At 39.8% G+C, this 19631-nt stretch overlaps 1 protein-coding gene and 1 pseudogene across 1 annotated transcript in view; one reads left to right on the top strand and one right to left on the bottom strand.

Annotated features, from left to right (window-relative positions):
• LOC120593399 (dehydrogenase/reductase SDR family member 2, mitochondrial-like) overlaps positions 1-19631 on the bottom strand; it is a 53932-nt gene that overhangs the window by 26958 nt on the left and 7343 nt on the right. The window lies entirely within an intron of this gene.
• On the top strand, positions 17995-18113 carry LOC120594204 (uncharacterized; annotated as a pseudogene).

Genomic DNA, 19631 nt, shown 5'->3' on the forward strand with positions numbered 1-19631 from the left:
GAGACTTAAACCAGTAAAAAGAAATCCTTAATGGATGAGAATAGCTATCTAAAGAATTCACTTCAGGGGACAGATCAAAGTCAGAAGAGACAAATCGATGCCAAATTTCAATCAAGATGTCTTCACTGAAGTCGCAAGGAGGCATAATTGATCAGAACGATTGGGCTTTTAAAATGTTTAAATTCTTTGATGCAGTGTTTCTACTTCGGGGAATTTATATTAGGGGCAAGATACTAAATACCTAAATAGATTTGTCTAGAAATATATTCATCATAAAATAATTGATAATAGTAAAAATGAAAATCAGTCTAAATATTCAACACTAAATAATTGTCAGAAAAATAGAATTCCCACATGATGAAATTTATGAGCCTCACACATACTCCTAAATGACGACTTGGTGTTGTTAAAAAAATATTATGTGTATAGGACAATGTGGAAATTACATGAGGGATACTGGTCAATGTGCTATAAATATAAATACACAGAAATACTTAATAATGTATAAGACTATTAAAAATATGTAGTTGAGGAAGGAAATAAAGGAAATTAATAAAAGGAAAATTTATTATAAAATAATAGGAATATAATAAATAATAAGAAATTCTCAAGTCCCAGAAAGAAATAAGGAACCCAAAGCCAGCCTGTTAAGGGAGATGAAACTAAGGCAGTCAGTGGAATGTAGACCTAGAGGTAGGCTCTTAGGATCTAGGGCCTAGGGTTTTAGGGGTAAGACCTAAATTTAGAGATAAGACCTCATGTCCATGAAAGGCGGGTTAACAGAGGTTCAAGCAAGAAAGAATGAGCTGAAGCTTGGCATGATATACTACTCAAAGTTCTCCAGAGAAACAGAACCAATGCATGCTTATAGGATGCATGCTTATAAGGAAAGTGATTTATTTTTAGGAATTGGCTCATGCAATCGTGAGGCTGACAAATCCAAAATCTCTAGGTTGGGCCAGCAGGCTGGAGGCCCAGGGAAGAGCTGATGCTGCATTTCAAGACCAAAGGCTGTCTGTTGCGAAATTCTCTCTTGCTGGACGAGGTCATCCTCTTGTTCTATTCAGGCCTTCAACTGATTGGATGAGGCCCACCCACATTAGGGAGGATAGACCGCTGATCAAATCCACTGTTTTAAAGTCCGCTGATTTAAACATTAATCTCAGTCTAAAGAATACCCTCACAGAAACATCCAGAGTAATGTTTTACCACATATATAGGCACTGTAACCCAGCTAAATTGACACATGAAATTAACGATTACACTTGGGAAGTGCAAATAGAGGGCAGCAAGAAGAAGTGAAGCAAAGGAAGGCATGAGGAAATGTGAAGTGGTATGTCGTCATTCTGGCTGACGCTTCATGATAAACCTCAAAGATCACAGCACATTACCCAGCAAGCATGTCCGATTGGCATAGGATTCTTCTCCAAACAGGTTTCAAAGAGGAAGGATACTTTGGAGTAGGCCAGGGGAAGGAGGAGGAAGGGGAATTTATCTGCCAATTTTCCTCTCATCTCCTGTTTTCCATTAGTGAAGATTCAGTCAACAGGAAGTTAACTCCCCAACTCCTCCACGTGTTGTCAAGTGGCCCTTTTTGCAGAGAGAATTAGTGTGGCATTTCGTCTGAGTCTAGAAGCAGTGGGAGAAGCCTGAAACTCTGAGTTCTTGGGTACTCAGCCCAGCTGCATGGTGGTAATCAAGGTGAAGGACCTATTGTTCCCAGAGAAAGTGATGGTTAGCCCCTGATAGTGTCAGGAGAGTCCAGGAGGCTGTGAGTGCTAAAATCTGAGAATGAACACAGATTTGAATCTAATATAACCCATCCCTCATACCACTTCGATCCATTCGTTCTCTCCCATTATACTGACTCTTGTACTGTAGCAATTTTATTTTTGGTGAGTACAAAATGTCCTTACTCCTTCCCCTAGAGGGAAGGAAATATGGGTCCGATCAATCACAGGGTCCCTTAAGATGGTGGCAAATTGTAATCTGGAAGAATTCAGGTACGAAGGTCAGAAATGAGAGTGCTTGCTATTGCAGCAGGTCCCAGGTCAGAACTGATATTCATCATCTCTCCCTTCCACTACCTATTCTAAATTTCCCTTATCTCCTGACTGCATTTAGGCTGGTCCAAGTTGATTGCCTGATAGAATACCCCAGGCCTTCAGGCCCCTTATTAACCCTGCCTTTGGTGGGTTGTGGTTGCTGTAATTCCCATGGTTATTATAGGACATAGAAGTGTTGAGACATCTCAAAATACTCTGAGTTCTGGAAATTCTCTTTACTGTCCCCTTGTATAGAAGCAACCCTACTTCCTCATGCTAGTCAGGCTTGTAGCCAACCAGTGTAATAAGTCCTTCCTTTGCTTTCTGGTCTACTGTGGCCACGTAGAAAAGTGGCCAGATGATACCTACCACTCCCGATTTTGGAGAACCCGGTTCTCTACCAGTGGTCACACCCCTGTTAGGTAACTTCATACAGCTACCTCCTCTGGGTTCCAGTCACTGTTCCATGTCCTTGCCCTTCTATGGTAGGCAAAATAATGGTTCCCAAGGATTCTCAGGTACTAATTCCCAGAACCTGTACATATGTTAATTTGGTTAGATGGCAAGGGGAGAATCAAGGTTGTAGATGGGATTATAGTTGCTAATCGTCTGACTTTAAAATAAGATTATCTTGGATTATCTGTGTTGGCTCAATGCAATCACAAGGGTCCTTTAAGTGTGGGAGAAGAAAAGTCAGAAGTGGAGGAATGGCATCATTAGAAAGACTTGACTAGACATTACTGGCTTTGAAGATGCATAGGGGCCATGAGCCAAAGAATGCAGTCAACTTCTAGAAGCTACAAAAGGCAAAGAAACAATTCTCTAGAGCCTCCAGGAAGGAACACGGCACTGCCGACACTTTGATTTTGGCCAAGTGAGACCCATTTCAGACTTATGACCTCCTAGAACTGTTAAGATAATAAGTCATCTGTGTTGTTTTAAGCCAGTAGATTTGTGGTAATTTGTCACACCACATGTAAGAAACTACTATACTTTCAGACTTAGCAGTGACAATTGTTCCCACTATTGTAGGTCCCAGTGCACTGCACCATCTTAGTTGGTCTTCTAACCACCACCCCCCGCCCCCAGTACATTTGAGAGGAGTTAAATAGAAAGACTATTTACAATTACCCAGTTTGAGTCGTTACCCATATCCTGCTGAGACTCTAAATTGATACAGAGCCTTCTAGGGTTAACTCAGAACATAGCCCATCCACATACTCAGAAGACTGACAGCTGCCTGACCAGCAGCCAAGGAAAGCAGAAAACAACGAGCTTTTAAGCAGTGCCTACTCCCAAGGACGTTTTCTGCTGCTCCCATGGACGTTATCTACTCCTGTAACCAAACAGTCCATCTTGCTCCTACCCATCGGAGAAGGCAGCTGTTCCCCCAATGAGATTACCCCTCCCTCTGCTTGAGTGCATAAAAAACTCTACTTGCTCTTGGTCAGCAGCTTTATTCCTGCAGCTTCGACCAGTCGCTGCTGACGCTTCTCTGCCTTGTGAGTAACGAATGGCATTTCTCACCCCTCTGGTCCTCCTAGTGGTTCTTCTGGAATATCCAAACCCAGGTGCAGGTTCCAGGCATGGGGATCTTGCATTACAGGCCCAAAGCATCATAGCCAGGATTTAAATATCATCGGCCACAGGAAAGGAGAACACACTTATCTAAAGAATTAAAGGGGCAACTAATTAAAGTTCTGGTTGAGATGTCCTAAAGGCACCAGTGAATATCATAGCCCTCAGATAGCCAGCGAATCTAAGCGGAGATTAATTCACCCCTCTCTTCCAAGTCTCCCCATCTCCTTCTCTGCAGTCCCAAGGAAAGAACCCTGAACTAGAAATTGGGAGTTCCGTTTTATAAAATCTGGTTTTTGCCTTTGAGTATCTTCGGGAAGAGCAGCTAATTTCTCTGGGCCATGATTGCTTCATCTGTTAAAGCGTAATAGCCCCTCAGAAGCCGTTCCATCCATATAATTTAATCTTATCCTAGACATTCTATCCTCTCCTCATGTGACCCACAGGACTTCGGGTTTCCTTGCCAAGGTACTTTTGGCAGCATTAGTTAAGCTGTGTTGCAATAACAAACATTCCATGGTTTGGAGAACATGATATTGGTTTCACATTTAACATGCCAGGGCAGTTCTAGGTCAGGACAGTTGGGCTGAGGATGAGGGTAGGAGTTCTGCTTCATAAAGTCACTCAGGTACTCAGACTGATGGCAACTCTGCCATCTTCAACATGTGACTTTCATGATTGTTATGGTTATTTCCATCCCAGTCAACCAGAAGGGAAAAAAAGAGCATGGAGAAGAATTTGTAGAAGTGTCTTACAGGCCAGGACTAGAAGTAGCATATGTCACATATACTCTCATTGCACTGTTTAGAACTCAGTCACATGGCCACATCTAACTGCAAAACAGATAATATCGCTTGGAGTTTAGGAAAGAAAGAATCAGTGGATTTTGGTGAACAGCTAAGTATCTCTCCCACAAACTCCTTCATCTTCTGTCTCCTTAAGTTCTCAACTCAAACTCCTCTGAAGAGCCCAGGAACCCTTACACAGCAGGCTCCTGCTTCTTTCCCTGATCTAATCTAGTCTCACGGGCCTTCTTCAATTCCTGAATCCCATCAAGCCTTTGAATTTGCTCTTCCTTCTGTCCAGAGCACTCTTCTCACCAGGGCTGGCTCTTTCTCATCATCACCTCCTCATCACCTCCTCATAGACCCTTCTTTCACCATCATATGTAATGTTGTCTCCACCTCTATGACATTGCCCTGTTGAGAAGTAATGACTGAGAGGTTCCAGAATTGAAGGAATACACCAAATATTAAGCAACATAATTAAAGACAAATCCTCACCTTGGCCGGAAACATCAGAGTGCAATTACAGAACATCAAAGAGAAAGAATGACTTGGAGGGACTTCAAAAGTATTACTTTAGCAACACAGAAAATGAATCAGAACAGAAATCTAGGATGCAGAAAGCAGTAGTCCGCTAAGAGAATGATAAAACATGTCGGCAGGTCTAACCTTCGATTGATGATAAACCATAACTATTGAGAGATTAAAAGCATAGAGAATGAAAATACTAGACAACTATAATGTAGACATTAGGAGAAGAGATGACAGAGGGAAATTAAGGCATTTTATGTCTTTAGTGGAAGAGAGGGATCACCGTTTTAATCAACTTTTGACTTTTATAGAAAAATATAGTTAGGTATACATGTTAAAAAAAGGTTCACCAGGGGAATAAGAGGTACAAACTTCCAGTTATAAAATAAATAAGTCACACAGATATAATGTACAGCACAGTGAATAAAGTCAATGATATCATAATAACATACGGTGACAAATGGTTAATAGACATATTGCAGTGATTACATTGTAAAGTATATAAGTATAGAATCACTGAGTTGTACATCTGAAACTAATATAATGTTGTATGTCAGCTATACTTTTATAAAAAATGTTTCACCTAGACACAAAAACAGATGTAGAAATAGGACGTATTACTTCAAACCAATGAAGGAACCAAGAAAATTTCATTAATCCAACAAAGGCAAGAAAGGAAAAAAGAAAAAAAGAAACGAGAGAGAAAAACTTGCTGAAAAAGAAATAAGTCCAAGTACATCAGGAATTGCAAAAAAATATGAAGAAACTAAACTCACCTATTTAAACGTGGGATGTCTCAGATCAGCTTTTTAAAAAATTCAACTAAATGCTGTTTGTTGAGACATGCCTTAAATGAAGTGCCTCAGAAAGATTGGCAATAGAAAGCTCATTTCTTCTTTTGGCTTCAACAGTGACTTCCTAAGAAATGACTCCTTTTAGGAATTTACACCACCCTCAGTACCTGCAGCAACAGGTTAATAGTAATAAGCCCACCATTAATGGAAGTCAGGTAAATGTGAATGATGTGTAAAGCCCGTAAGTCAGTATAGGTCATGCTTTATTTTCTGACTAGAGAGTGCAGCAACTTGAAAGGCATTGCTGAGGAAGGACGATTGATAATGGTTTGTAAAGAGAATGACAAGCACTGATAAAAATCCATCTCTAGCACCATGGGAGACAATTCAGCACAGCAGTTAGGATGTGAGCTTTGTCTCATCTGGGTATGAACCTCCCCTCTGAGTTTTAGGAATAACTTTAACAAGTTATTTGTCTTCTCCAGGCCTGTTTCTTTACCCACAGAATAAATTTCACAGTGTCGTCTCCTCCTTTGTGGAAAACTTCCTGTATTAGGGCTCACTTCCCCTGTGACAGGAAGACAGACCCCTTCTGCCCCATCCAGAGCACTGTGACTAATGGTGATTCCTTGGTGGGTCCCTTGGTGCCTGATACTTAAATGGTTTCCCTAACTGTCTCCAAGATGTCTGTTTTTTATAATTGGTTTGTTCATGCCCAGAAAGATAAACTAGAAACTTTTAACTTCTAAACTGAGGCTGTTATTTATGACTTACAGTAACAAAAGACTGTTCCCAAAGAATGAGCAGAATTCCATTCAGGAGTGGAGGAATTTTAACCCTGCTGAATAAAGCTGAAAGAAATGACAGAAAACAAGGGGGAAATGTGTATTTTCATAATTTCAAGAAGTTTATATTTTGTGAAGGTGACAGACACTGCTGAAAAGATGCTTTAATAAGGTTTTTCACATCTTTGTAACCCAGATGTTTGAACACTGCACAGGAATCTCATACATTACTGATGTGTGTGTAAATTTGTATAAACTCTATGCAGGGTGATTTTGTATAAACTCTATGCAGGGTGGCAGTATCTATCAAATTTTAAAAGCATACAGTCTTTGATCCAGCCATCTCTTTCCTAGGAATTTATTCTGTACCTATTCCTGCCACATGAAATGAATGAGTAAAAGGATATGCCTTGCAGCATTGTTTGTAATACAGAAGATTGAAAACAACCTTAAAAGTCCATCAGTGAGGGATTAGTTTTATATATATACATAAACATATGTGGTATGTATTATTATATATTATATGTGGTACATATTATATACAGTATAGAGTGTATATACTATACATATTATATATGTGGTATAATATTTCACAATAGGAATACTCTAGAATGCGCTAGGCCAAAAGAAAGAATGAAGTTATATGGACAGATAGACTGTTAAGTGGAAACTGTGAAGTGCAGAACTAGGTGACAGTACATGTGCTGGTGTCATACCACCGCTCTCCCTCCTTGCCTTCCTCCCCATGCCCCCCAACCCTCTGGTGCTGTAGGGAGAGCACAGAGGAAGGGTGAGAGCAAGGAGTGCCTGTTTATGCCACGCTTCCTCCCTGGGATGCCTAAGCTGACTGTGTTGCTCACACCGAGTCACTGTGCCATCACTAACCGTTGCTGGCCCTAGTGACTGCACTACCCCTGCATTTTCCCTCCTTCATGTCCATACTTTTACACACAGTCCATTCACTAAACTCGACTCAAACGATTCACTTTTTGTGGGCCATCTGTTTTCTGTCAGGACTTTGACTGATATAGTACATGTTAGCATTCATGTAAAAAAAAGTGTGTGTGTTGAGTAAGAGGCCACATGCATTTATGTGTGTTTAGAACGTTTCCGGAAAATACCTAGGAGTGAACCTAAGGAAGCATGTGAAGGACTGATATACTGAAAACTATAAAACATTTTTAGAAAAAAATTGAAGAAAATGCAAAGAAATGGAAAGATATTCTGTGTTCATGGATTGGAAGAATCAACATAGTTAAAGTAACTTTATTACCCAAAGCAATATACGGATTTAATGCAATCCCCATCAAAAATTCCGACCGCATTCTTTAAAGAAGAAGAACAAAAAATCATTAGATTTGTATAGAAGCACAGAAAACCCTGAATAGCCAAAACAATATTCTAAGAAAAAAGAACAAGGCCAGTGGTATCACTCTGCCTGACTTCAAATTATATTACAAAGCGACAATAATCAAAACAGCATGGTACTGGCAGAAAAATGAAACAGAATTGAGAGTCTAGAAATAAATCCTCATATATATGGACAAGTAATTTTTGACAGTAGAGCCATAAACATGTGATGGGGTAAGGGAAGCCTCCTCAATAAATGGTGCTGGGAAAATTGGAAAGCCACAAGCAAAAGAATGAAACTAGACTGCTATCTGTCACCATACACCAAAATTAACTCAAAATGGATCAAAGACCTGAAACAATAAATAGCATAGAAGAGAACATAGGTCCCAAATTCACGGACTTTGGATTTAGAGAGAATTTTATAAATTTGACCTCAAAGGCAAGGAAAGTAAAAGCAAAAATAAATAAATGGGACTATATCAAACTAAAAAGCTTCTGCACAGCAAAAGAAACCATCAATCAGACAAAGAGGCACTATCTGAATGGAAGAAGATATTTGCAGACACCGTCTCAAGGCCTAATATCCAAAATATACAAAAAAACTCATACAACTCAACAACAACAACAAAAAAAAAACAAATAATTCAATTAAAAAATGGGCAAAGGACCTAAACAAACATGTCTTCCAAGAAGACATACAAATGGCCAACAGACGTATGAAAAGATGCTCAACCTAACTAGCCATTAGGGAAATGCAAATCAAAACCACGATGAGATACCACCTCACACCTGTTAGAATGGCTATCAACAAGACAAGTAATAACAAGTTTTGGAGAGGTTGTGGGGGGAAAAGAACCCTCATAAACTGCTGATGGGAATGTAAATTGGTGCAACCACTATGGAAAACAGTATGGAGTTCCCTCAAAAAATTAGGGAGAGTTTCCAAGTTGGTGAACAAGAATCCATCCACGGGCCACAGAGACAGCTCCAAAGTCCATAAAGATAGATGCTCCTTTGAGCAAGACCTCGCCCTAAGTCTCTTCATCTGGCCGTTGGTGTCGAACCAATGTTTCACATGCTCAGTTGATCAAGTTTGACTGCTGTAAGACCTTATGGGGGTAGCAAAAATGAGCAGGCACAACACCATTACCAGGCAACATAGCTTTTAAAAAAGCCCAGGCTTTCAGAGGAGGAAAAAAAAAATGGCTTAGACGATAGAGGCTCTGTTCATCCCTCTGGCGACCAAATCAAGATTGTGACGGAAACAAGGAGCAGCAGCAAAGAAAAGTCACCTGAGATCTAGATGAACAAGCCACATATCTAAAGAGAAATCCTCTGTGCCTGGAGTGCAGAGGACGGGGCACTCGTGACTGAGAAAGTTGACTGTAGCTCTGAGTATTTCCATTATATCTATGCCACGTTGTGCTGAAGTGAAACTATCTGAAGGGAGCCTGGGAGGAGCCTGGGTCGGCCACAGCAGCCCCCCAAGCCAGGGGCAGAGTAGAGACCCAGCCCCCAGGATGACCTCTGGAGGGACAGGCTTGCCCCTGTAGATATGCATAGGTGTGAAGGCAAGGTGAGACTCAGACATGAAGACATCTCCCCCTGAACTGGAAATACAGCAGAGATGCTTGTTTAGGGGAGTCTCTTTCAACCAAACCCAGATTTCCCAGCTTCACATCACTGCGACCCCAGAGTATCCTGCCTCCCCCAGTGTGAGATTCCCATTTGCTTGCTCGGGAGCCCTGCCCAGTCCTGAATCTGGAAACTGATCTGCTTCATGTGTAAAGAGGTAGGGAAGGAATGGTTGGAGCAAGAGCTTATGGAAGACACTCAGGGACTAGGGGTGTACTTTTCATGAAGGACAGTGTCAAGGAGCTGAAGAGAGGCACTCTGGCAGCTTTGGGCCAAGAGGCCAACAGATGGGCACTTTCAGGAGGCTCAGGTGTGGGCTGACTCTGTCTACAGACCCTCATCAGTTCCAGACCTGCTCTGGCCACTCCACCTCCAAGGGACTCCTGGTTACTAAGCAACCCTTGCCAGTACCTACTGCATCTTTCCTCGTTCCTTAGCAACCCTTGCATAACCCAGTTCCCTCGAGTTAGGAGTTGGTATCTGTAAATGATAAGTGGATGGGTGCTGCTCAGGAATTGTGGAGAAATTTCAGGTTAAATATCAGTTCATATTGTTGTGGCACAAAACGATTCTAAGACCCACGGAGCCAATTGAGATTAATTATGAGCCTTTATTAGCCGGCAGGCAACTGACTCTCTACCACGCAGGGTTAGAGGAGATCAGCCCCGAGCTTCCAGAGGAGGCAGCTTATAAAGCCTCCTACTACATCCTTGAATAAGCAGATTACAAGAAGCAGAAGTTAGTCGTTAACGTACAAAGGTAAATGTATCCGGGGAACTCTCAGATCAAACAAGGCCTAGTAGACACCTTGGAACGTTGCGCTTCTCTTGGGGCTGGCGCCTGGAGATATCACCTCCCTGTAACTGGAGAATTTCCACTTTTGCAGTATCAGTGTCATAATGAAGGTGACCAAATGCTCTGCTTTGGGAAGGACAGCTTGGTTTTTAATTTATGTCTCTTCTGATATCATATTTCCAAAACATCCTTTGCAGGTCCTAGACCTTGCTTTTTTAACTAGCTACTTTCACTTCTCTCCACCCACCGCTCTCTTCCCCCTCCTCTCACTCTCTCTTTCTCCTTTCTGCAAGGTCATATCTATAGCCTTTCAACTCCAGGGGATGATGGGTTTCCGCTTCTGATTGCTCTGCCTTTCCTAATTATGACACCAGATTCCAAACACTATTATGACCTCTGGGAGACTCCTCTCCCCACAGCTTGGAGCACAGATTAACTCCATCAAGTGTCAGAAGAATTGGTTTCCTTAGCTGGGAGAGCCCCAGGAAAAAGAAGACTAGCTTTTTGTCAGGATAGGGCAACCCCTGCTGGAAGGCAAGAGTTATAGCACCTCGGAGAAGTGCTATAACTCTCTCAGCAAGTCTGCGGCTATCTCCTCTCTGGCCTACAGCAGTTCTTATTAAGATCTGCTTGTCTAAACTTGCTCCAAGATGGTTTGGGGAAAGCTGCCCTACTAGTAAGGAAAAGTAGCTCTGGCCCGTTGCAGGTAGTGTGGAGACACTGGTCAGGCTTCATTGGAGATACAGTTCCCTTTTTCCATTCAAGGTCCCTCTTTCTTGGGGCCTGAGATTGAGCACCTTCCAAGGGCCCAGGCTCTGGCTCACTCTCTGCTCCAGCCCAGCCTTTAGATGACTGCAGCCCCAACGGACGGCTGAACCCTAATCTCATGAGATACCCTGTTTCATTTAATGCTTTACTCTGCAGCAGTCAAACACAGGTCTGGGGAGCTTAGACTGGCCTCTGAGACTGACACTGCCCGCTCTGATTCCCCTTTTCATATTGATGAATCCAGATGCCCAAATATAGAAGTAGGGAAGCCGAATGGAGACACCCTCCACCTAGTCCAATCTCATAAGTGGATGGCCTTCACCACTGGGTCCAAAGAGAGAAGAGAAGGGAAAAGAAAAAGGAAAGAAAACAAAGATTAGAGGAGAAACATGGAATAGTTTGAAACATGGAGAAGAGACTTGGGAGATGTCAACAGAAGCTGTGTGATCTTGGGTAACTCTGTTCCCCTCTCTGGCTCCGACTGTAGTTGGGTAAGATGAGGAGCTGAGCTGGGTGGTCCTATAGGCTCTGATAGTCCCAAGAGCTTTATTATGAGAATCAAGGAAGAAATAAAGACTGAGCTGCAGACAGAGCCAGGGAAAAAAGGAGTATCAGCAGAAAAAGTAAAGAGTTCTAACATCAGGAACCCTGACCTGGGCAGCCTCAGCCACACTGTCCCCGCCCTGGGCCAAGGTGGTGCCAGCTCAGTCTTACCTGGCTGTGCTGCTGTCTTTCCTGAGTGTGGCTCGGAGCCCCTCCACCATGGAGTCCACAGCTGAGTGTGAGGATGTGAGTAGGCAGCAGACTGGGTTTCAGGTGCTGCTGATTTTATCTGAAAAGCCCAAAGATGCCTGGAATTTACAGTTCAGGCATTAAGAAAGATGATGGTGAAAAAAGGCCTTTCCCACTTGTTTCTGAATAATATTCTGCAGAATGCTGCACATACCACTAACCAAGAGCCCAGTCCTTTCAGTTCAGCTGTGCCCAGACCCTCACATACAGCAGACACAGACAGACCCACGGGTCCAAGCAGGCTTCAGACCCCACACTGTGGAAGAAGGGGCAGGCAGGGCAGGCAGCCTGTAGGCCCATCTGGCTGCAGAGGCAAAGCTGGGTACAAAGCCACAAAGACATGTCTATCAGCACCAAAATGAGACCACTGGCCTCAGTCACAAAGCCAGTGAAGCAGCCCCTTCCTACAGAATCAGGCTCCTGGCACCACACAAAACTAATGGCTGTAGAGCTCCAGGTCTCCCTTCCGTGTCCAGGTCTCCACCCAGCACCCAGGCTGTCACCTGGGCCCAAATATTTAATGAGCACCTACTTCATGCTGGGCACAGTGGTAAGTACTGTGAACAGAAAAATAATGGCACAGTTCCCGCCCTCGATAAACTTACAGTCTAATGAAGGAATCAAATAAGAGCAATGTAGAGTGCTATGTGACAAAATAGATATAGGTTTGAGGCTCAGAGGGGCATCCAAGAAGAGCAGGGGGCCAGCCACGCGGAGATATCGATGGATTATTTCAGAGGAGGCGCAGTTGAATAAATTGTTCTGGCACTCAGAAGGGCAAGTTAGCTATCAGTAGAATGATTTGAGAATTATGGACATAGGCAGAAGCAGCCTCATAAAATAGATGCAATATCCCAACAAAGTCAATAAGGTGGAAAGAGAGGAGATTCAAAGTTAGAAGTGTGGTAGCCAACCTCTAACATAGTCCCCATGATCCCAGTGGGCCAGCATTCACACCCTTCTGTAACCCCCTCCCACATCATATCAGAGTTGGCAGAAGTAATGGCATGTCACTTCTGAGGTTAGGATATATAAGACAGTGTTTCATCTTGGGCCCTTGCTATCTCTTTTTCCCTTCTTGGATCACTCCCGGCTGCCACATTGTGAGCACTCCTATAGTAAGACCCATGTGCCTGCCAACAACCATGAGTGAGCTTGGAGGCAAAACTCTCCACTCCAGACCAGCCTTTAGATGACTGCAGCTCCAAAGGACGGCTGAACCCTAATCTCATGAGATACCCTGAGCCAGAACCACCCAGCGACACTGCTCTCATTCCTGACTCTCAAAAACTGCGGGATAATAAAATGTCAAGCTGCTAAGTATCAAGGTAATTTGTTATATAAGAATAGGTAACTAGTACAGGAAACTCAAAGAAAATTAGCTCATTGAAGAGATAGAGCAGAAAATCCTAAAACACAAGATTTTAAAAAATAACATAGCCACAATTAAAACAGTGTTGTATTGATATGTGAACAAACAAATCAAAGGAACAAAAGAGAAGGCTCAGAAATAGATACTAACACAGTTGAGAATTTAATATATGATAAATTTAATATATGATAAATTTAATATGTGATAGATAAATCTATCTTTTTTCTCACTAATTTCAAACCAGAGAGAAAAAAGATTTATCAATAAATAATGCTGAGAAAACTGAGTAGCTCTCTGAGGGAAAAGAAATTAAATTAGATTTATGCCTTCCATACCACACACCAAAATAAATTTCAAATGGATCAAAAATTTAAAGTAAAAAATAAAACCATAAAAACGACAATAATTGTCATTTGTCAAAATTCCAGGAACTGTAAGTTAAATTGTGTGCATTTTAACTTCAGTATATTTCAATAAAGTTGACTTAAAAAAAAAAAAAGGACAAACCGAAGGCAAACACAAGTAGGTCTGATATCTTTAAAAAAGCAGGATTTCTCCATGAGAATTGATAGCCCTGCATCCTGACCTAGACTCAACCCCTTTCTTCTCCCATGGTGACACTTTCTCAGCTTCTCCTAGGCAGAGATGATTCAAAGTTGATTTTCTATTGAATGAGAGACTATCTTCACAGAGTTGAGATCTACACGAAGCACAGCATCCCTTTGTTTTAGCCTCTATAGCAGGTTGAAGCATCCTCTGATCTTTGTTTCTGGGATGGTGCTAAAGACTGAATGTTTGTGGCCCTCTCCCCCCAAAAAATTCATATATTGAAACTTAATCCCCAATATGTCGTTCTTTGGAGGTGGGGTCTTTGGGGAGTGATTAGATCATGAGAGTAGAATCTCGCAAATAGGATTAGTGTCCTTATCAGAGAGACTCTAGAGAGGTGTCTCACCTCTTCCTCCATGTGAGGACGTGGCAAGAAGAGAGCATTCTATGAACCAGGAAGCCAGTCCTCACCAGACACCAAATCTTGTGCCTTGATCTTGGACTTCCCAGCCTCCAGAACTGTGAAAAATAAATGTTCATTATTTAAGGCACCCAGTCTATGGTATTTTTGCTATGGCTGTCTGACCAGACCAAGACAGATAGGTTAGTCAGTTGATTTAGTAATTAGTTGATTGGTTGTTTGGAAGGTTAGTTAGTTCACAATTTGGGGAGATGAAAAAAGCAAGAGAGATTTCTCTGTGGGAAAAATCTGAAAGAGAGAGGAAGAAAAGGAAAAAAAAAAAGTAAGAGAGAAGAAAAGAAGGGGAAAACCTAAAGGTTTGTACCTTCGAGGAAGATATTGATCATGGTGAAATTGCTCAAGACGAAAAATGGAAAAAAGAAAAAAATGGGGAAAGTAGTATGTGTACATTCTCCTGAGGGAAAAGAAAAGAGATGATGGAGAAGAAAGTCTGGCAATGACCTTTTAGCACCTCAAGGAAACTCCTTAGTAGCCATTGGGTAATGTAGAAAGACAGGGACCTGGCCAGAGCTCAGAAGGTAGGAAATGTTACCAGCCTCATAGTGGCTACAGGAGAGTTATGCAAGCCTAACCCCAAAAACTGCATTTTGTGGAAGCCTTATATGTGTTTTAAAACAAAAACAAAAATGGCAACATTTTATAACCTTCCTCCAATTCCCTCCCCCGGCTCATCGTTTTTACCATAACATCTCACAATCTCGAAAAGCTGTAAAGGCATTTATCAAAAGAGTCAGCTTGCCAACATGACTTTGCCTCCAATATCTAAGCATCTTGGTTTTTCGATTTACTAAATTTTAACTTCAGATAAACAACAAACAATTTTTTAGTATATGTATGTCCCAAATATTGCATGGAACATGCTTATATGAAAAAAACTTATTTCTGGTTTCTCTGAAATTCAAACTTACTTGGGCATCCTGTGTTTTACTCGCAACCATACCCTTTCGCCCTTGTGATAGTGATTCTCCATAGAACAGCGACAACTGTCAGTTTATTTATTGATGTGAAAAACAATCAAAATTGTATAAATCTTACACATCACCCAAGAGGAAGACAAAGACAAACTATTATTTATAAAATATATCTAAATGACACCAGTAATACATGTATACAATCTCCTTATAACCATTTTTTTAAAATATAAAGTAAACGTTCTCCATTATTAAGCCATCAAATACCCTTCTGAAAAGTAACCACAGTTAAGGTATGTTCTTCTAGAACTTCTCTCTATATTTCCATACATATATATAAATATAGAATATGTAGATTTGTTTTGTGTGTTTGCGTGTATCATATTGTAAACCCTGTTCCATTGTTCTGCAGCTTGTTACATGACAGTACATATAGATCTACCTCATTGTTTTTAAAAGCTGCAGAATATTCCACAGAATACGCATTATCCTAGTGTAGCAGTTCTCAAAGTATGGTCTGGGAACCCTTGGCAGATCTTTTCAGGGGGGTCTCTGAGGTCAAAATTATTCTCATTATAATAGTAAGAAGTTATTTGCCCTTTGCACCCTCACTCTCTCACAAAGACACAGTGGAGTTTTCCAGAGGCTTCATGATGTGTGATGATGTTGTTGCTCTCACAGCTAATGAAGTGGGTATGTGTATTTCTGATGTTTTCCGAAATGTTCTAAAGAAGTAGAATTAGGGTATAAATGTATTCTTCCTGGCTATCTTCAGTTATGCTTGTTATAATTTCAGTATTATATCCAATAAATTGTTATTTTGAAATTCTGAAGTTTTTCTTGCACCTACATGGAAACACAAGATATAAGTACATTTTATCTGGTTTTGCAATAGTATTTTTAAATGTTTTTCAAAAATCTTTATAAATTTTGTAATTTTATCTTAAATTGATATTTTAAAATTTAATAATATTTTATTCTAATACATAAGTTATGTCTTAACAATATATTTTTTCCTATATGCAAGGATTCATCACTGGCTTAAGACAGATTAGAAGACTGTCTTCTTCCTCCACCTACAGCTGCACAATTTATGTCTAAAATTTCTAAAAAAGATGAAACCGTTATATCAGATAGTTCTTTGACTAGCAGAAGGGAGGGATATACCCTCAAGAAACTGTGCAAAACTAGGTAAAAAAACAAAACATGATGAAATCCATATTTCCCTCAATTATATAGATATTGATCATTTATCTTATTGTGACTTATGCAACAGAACATTTTGAAGAGTATTATAGCGCTATGTAAGTTGTAGCATCACTTTGAGATCAATCATACAGAGTTTAGAGAAAAAGTAACTGCCTGTTTTAAATGTAGATAGGATAAGCTCTTTAAAAACTAAAAACTGTTTCTTACAGCTTTTCAAAGTAGAAATGAAAAAGTTACTGAAGCATCTTACGAGGTAAGTTATCATACTGCATTAGCTGGAGAAGTGCACACAATAGCCGAGAGATAATAAAACCTTGTACACTGACATCACTGAATGCCTGCTGGATGAAGTCAGCGAAAGAAGTCCTGGGCATGCCTACCTTACAACAGTACAGTCACTTGTCAAATTAAAAATTTAGCTGCAGACATGAAAACTGAGTTAATCTTTGTCTGAAGAATTGTACTTTTGCTTCATAAATGAATGAATCGACGTACACGGGGGAAACATGCTGTCTTCTCATATTTATCCTATGTCAACACCAACTAATTGTTAAAGACCTTTCATGTAAATGAATATTTGGTGACAAACACAAGTGATGATGAAATTTTTATTGTTGACTAACTTTTTTGAATCTCATGGTTTCTTCTAAAACAACAGTTTTGATATTTCCACCAATGACACAAAAGCAATGATGGCTAAAGTTGCTGGGGTTCAGCCCAAAAAGTTAGCAGCACCAAATTATCCAAGCAGTCATTACATTCTTTATTGACACGCACTTACGGGGTTTTTTTGTTTTTGTTTTTTTAAAGGACAGGCTCGTTTAAGATTATTTTATGAAATTTTGACCCTCGAGAACACATCTAACATTTTTTGTGAAGAAATGGAAAGTAGACATAAAACATTTCTGCTACGCACTGAAGGAAGATGGTTATTTCAAGAAAAAGCACTTGTGCAATTTCTTGAAATATGAGCTGAACTATCTGCTTTTTTCATGTAACACTATTTTTACCATAAAGAAGGACTGACAGATAAACTATAATTATTCAGATTTGGGTATTTGGCAGATATTTTCTCAGAAATGAACAAAGGAGATTGTCACTTCGAGGAAATAATTGGCAATATTTTGCTGCCATTGATAAAATTGGAACTTTCCAGTAAAAATTAGAATTGTGGAAAATTTGTATCTGCCATCTTGAGTTTGACAACTATCTGACACTGTAAGATTTTCCAAATAAAATCAATGTTTATATTAATAAATGTAATTTTTTTTAATGTTGCACAATGAATGTGTCAACATGGGGAGGATCTGTGTATCTCAGTGAATCAAAATTTTTCAGACGACCAATGAGTGATGTTACAAAATCATGCATGGATGAAAGCTCCATTCAAAGTACAAGACAGACTAAAGGAATTTTAATATAACAGTATAAAAAATTCACTGATATGATTTCAGATTCCTTATTGTAACTACCTTTTAAAAAAACTATCATTTTGTTGTCAAGTTTTGGTGTAATACCACAGAAAGATGCTCACAATTATCTCTTCTCCAAATGCATATCTGTGCAAGGCCCGATAGTCTTCATACACTTCCATTAAAACAGCATATCATAGTCTATGGCCATGCCACCCTGAAAAAGTCCAATCCCATCTGATCTCAGAAGCTAAGCAGGGTCAGGCCTGGTTAGTACTTGGATGGGAGACCACCTAGGAAGATCAGGTGCTGTAGGCATAAAAAATAAAAAATAAGGGATTGTAAACTGGCAAGGTCCTTGCAACCTGTGAGGTCAACCAAGGGTTTCCTCGCCTAAAAAAAATTTAAAAAGAAAAGAAAAAAAACAGCATATATTAACAGAGTACAGAAGCAAGTATGAAATTCCAGCTGTCTTTCATTAAGCCAGTCTTTAAAGAGAATTTTTAAAATATACAATGCCCTTCTCGCCAATTTTGTTTATTTTAGAAAATATTTTTTTTTTACTTAAAATGATATTTATTTAGAAATGTAAACTGGTACAGCCTCTAGAGAAAACAGTAGGGAGCTTCCTCAAGAAATTAAAAATATGATCTCGCAATTCCACTTCTGCAGCATTATTCACAATAGTCATGGTATGGAAACAACCTTTATGCTAAGTGTCTGTCAACAAATGAATGGATCAAGAAAATGTTATATATATGTATGTATACACACATACACAAATATTTCATCCTTAAAAAAGAAGGAATTACTGTCATTTGCAACAACATGGATAAAACTTGAGGGCATTATACTAAGTGAAATAAGCCAGACAGAGAAAGACAAATACTGCATGATATCACTTATATGTGGAATCTGAAAAAAAAAAAAAGTTGAACTCATAGAAACAAAAAGTTAAAAAAGTGGTTACCAGAGGCTGGAGGGTGGCAAAATAGGGAGAGGTTGGTAAAAGGGTACAAACTTTCAGTTATAAGATGAATAAGGTCTAAGGATCTAATATATGTATAACATGGTAACTATAGTTGATAACACTGTGTTGTATCCTTGATATTTGCTAAGAGAGTAAAACTTAAATGTTCTCACCAAAAAAAGAAAAAAAAAGTAAATATGTGAGATGCCGAATGTGTTAACTTGTTGGAAGGAATCCTTTCACAATTTATACATACATCAAATCATCGCATTGTACACTTTAAATATCTTACAATTCCATTTGTCAATTATACCTCAATAAAGCTTAAAAACAAACATATAATGGGTTTGTTTGTAATAATTTTTAATGAATAATTTTTTTTAATTTCTAGTTTTAATTTCTATTATAGTAACTATTGATAGATATAACTCACATTTAAAAAGCTCTTTGGAGTTCTCAATAACTTTTAGGAACACATAGGAGCCCTGAAAGTTTGAGAACCCAGCCTGGCCCAGTTTATTTAATTATTCCCCTATCAATGGGCATTTAGATTATTCCTTTTTTTTTTCCCCAATAAGCAATGCTATAACAAACATCTCTGTACATATCTCTTTGTGTACAATAAAAGAAAATTTTTTTAATCAAGGAAATTTTCTAAATCAGGAGGAATTAGTGGTTATCATAGGTGGCTCCAATTCATGGATAAAGGAGAAAGGGCTGAGTAACAGCCCCTGACACTGGATGTAGATAAATCAGGAAGCCCCTGGGTTTGTCATTATCAGTAGAAAGCATGGTCAGAAAGGCTATGCTGGACCCAACGTAACAAGGCCTGCAGAATCAGACATGGTGATATTGGCACAGGCGAA

Source organism: Pteropus medius, unplaced genomic scaffold (genome assembly GCF_902729225.1).
Source record: "Pteropus medius unplaced genomic scaffold, Ma_sr-lr_union100, whole genome shotgun sequence".
Classification (NCBI taxonomy): Eukaryota; Metazoa; Chordata; class Mammalia; order Chiroptera; family Pteropodidae; genus Pteropus; species Pteropus medius.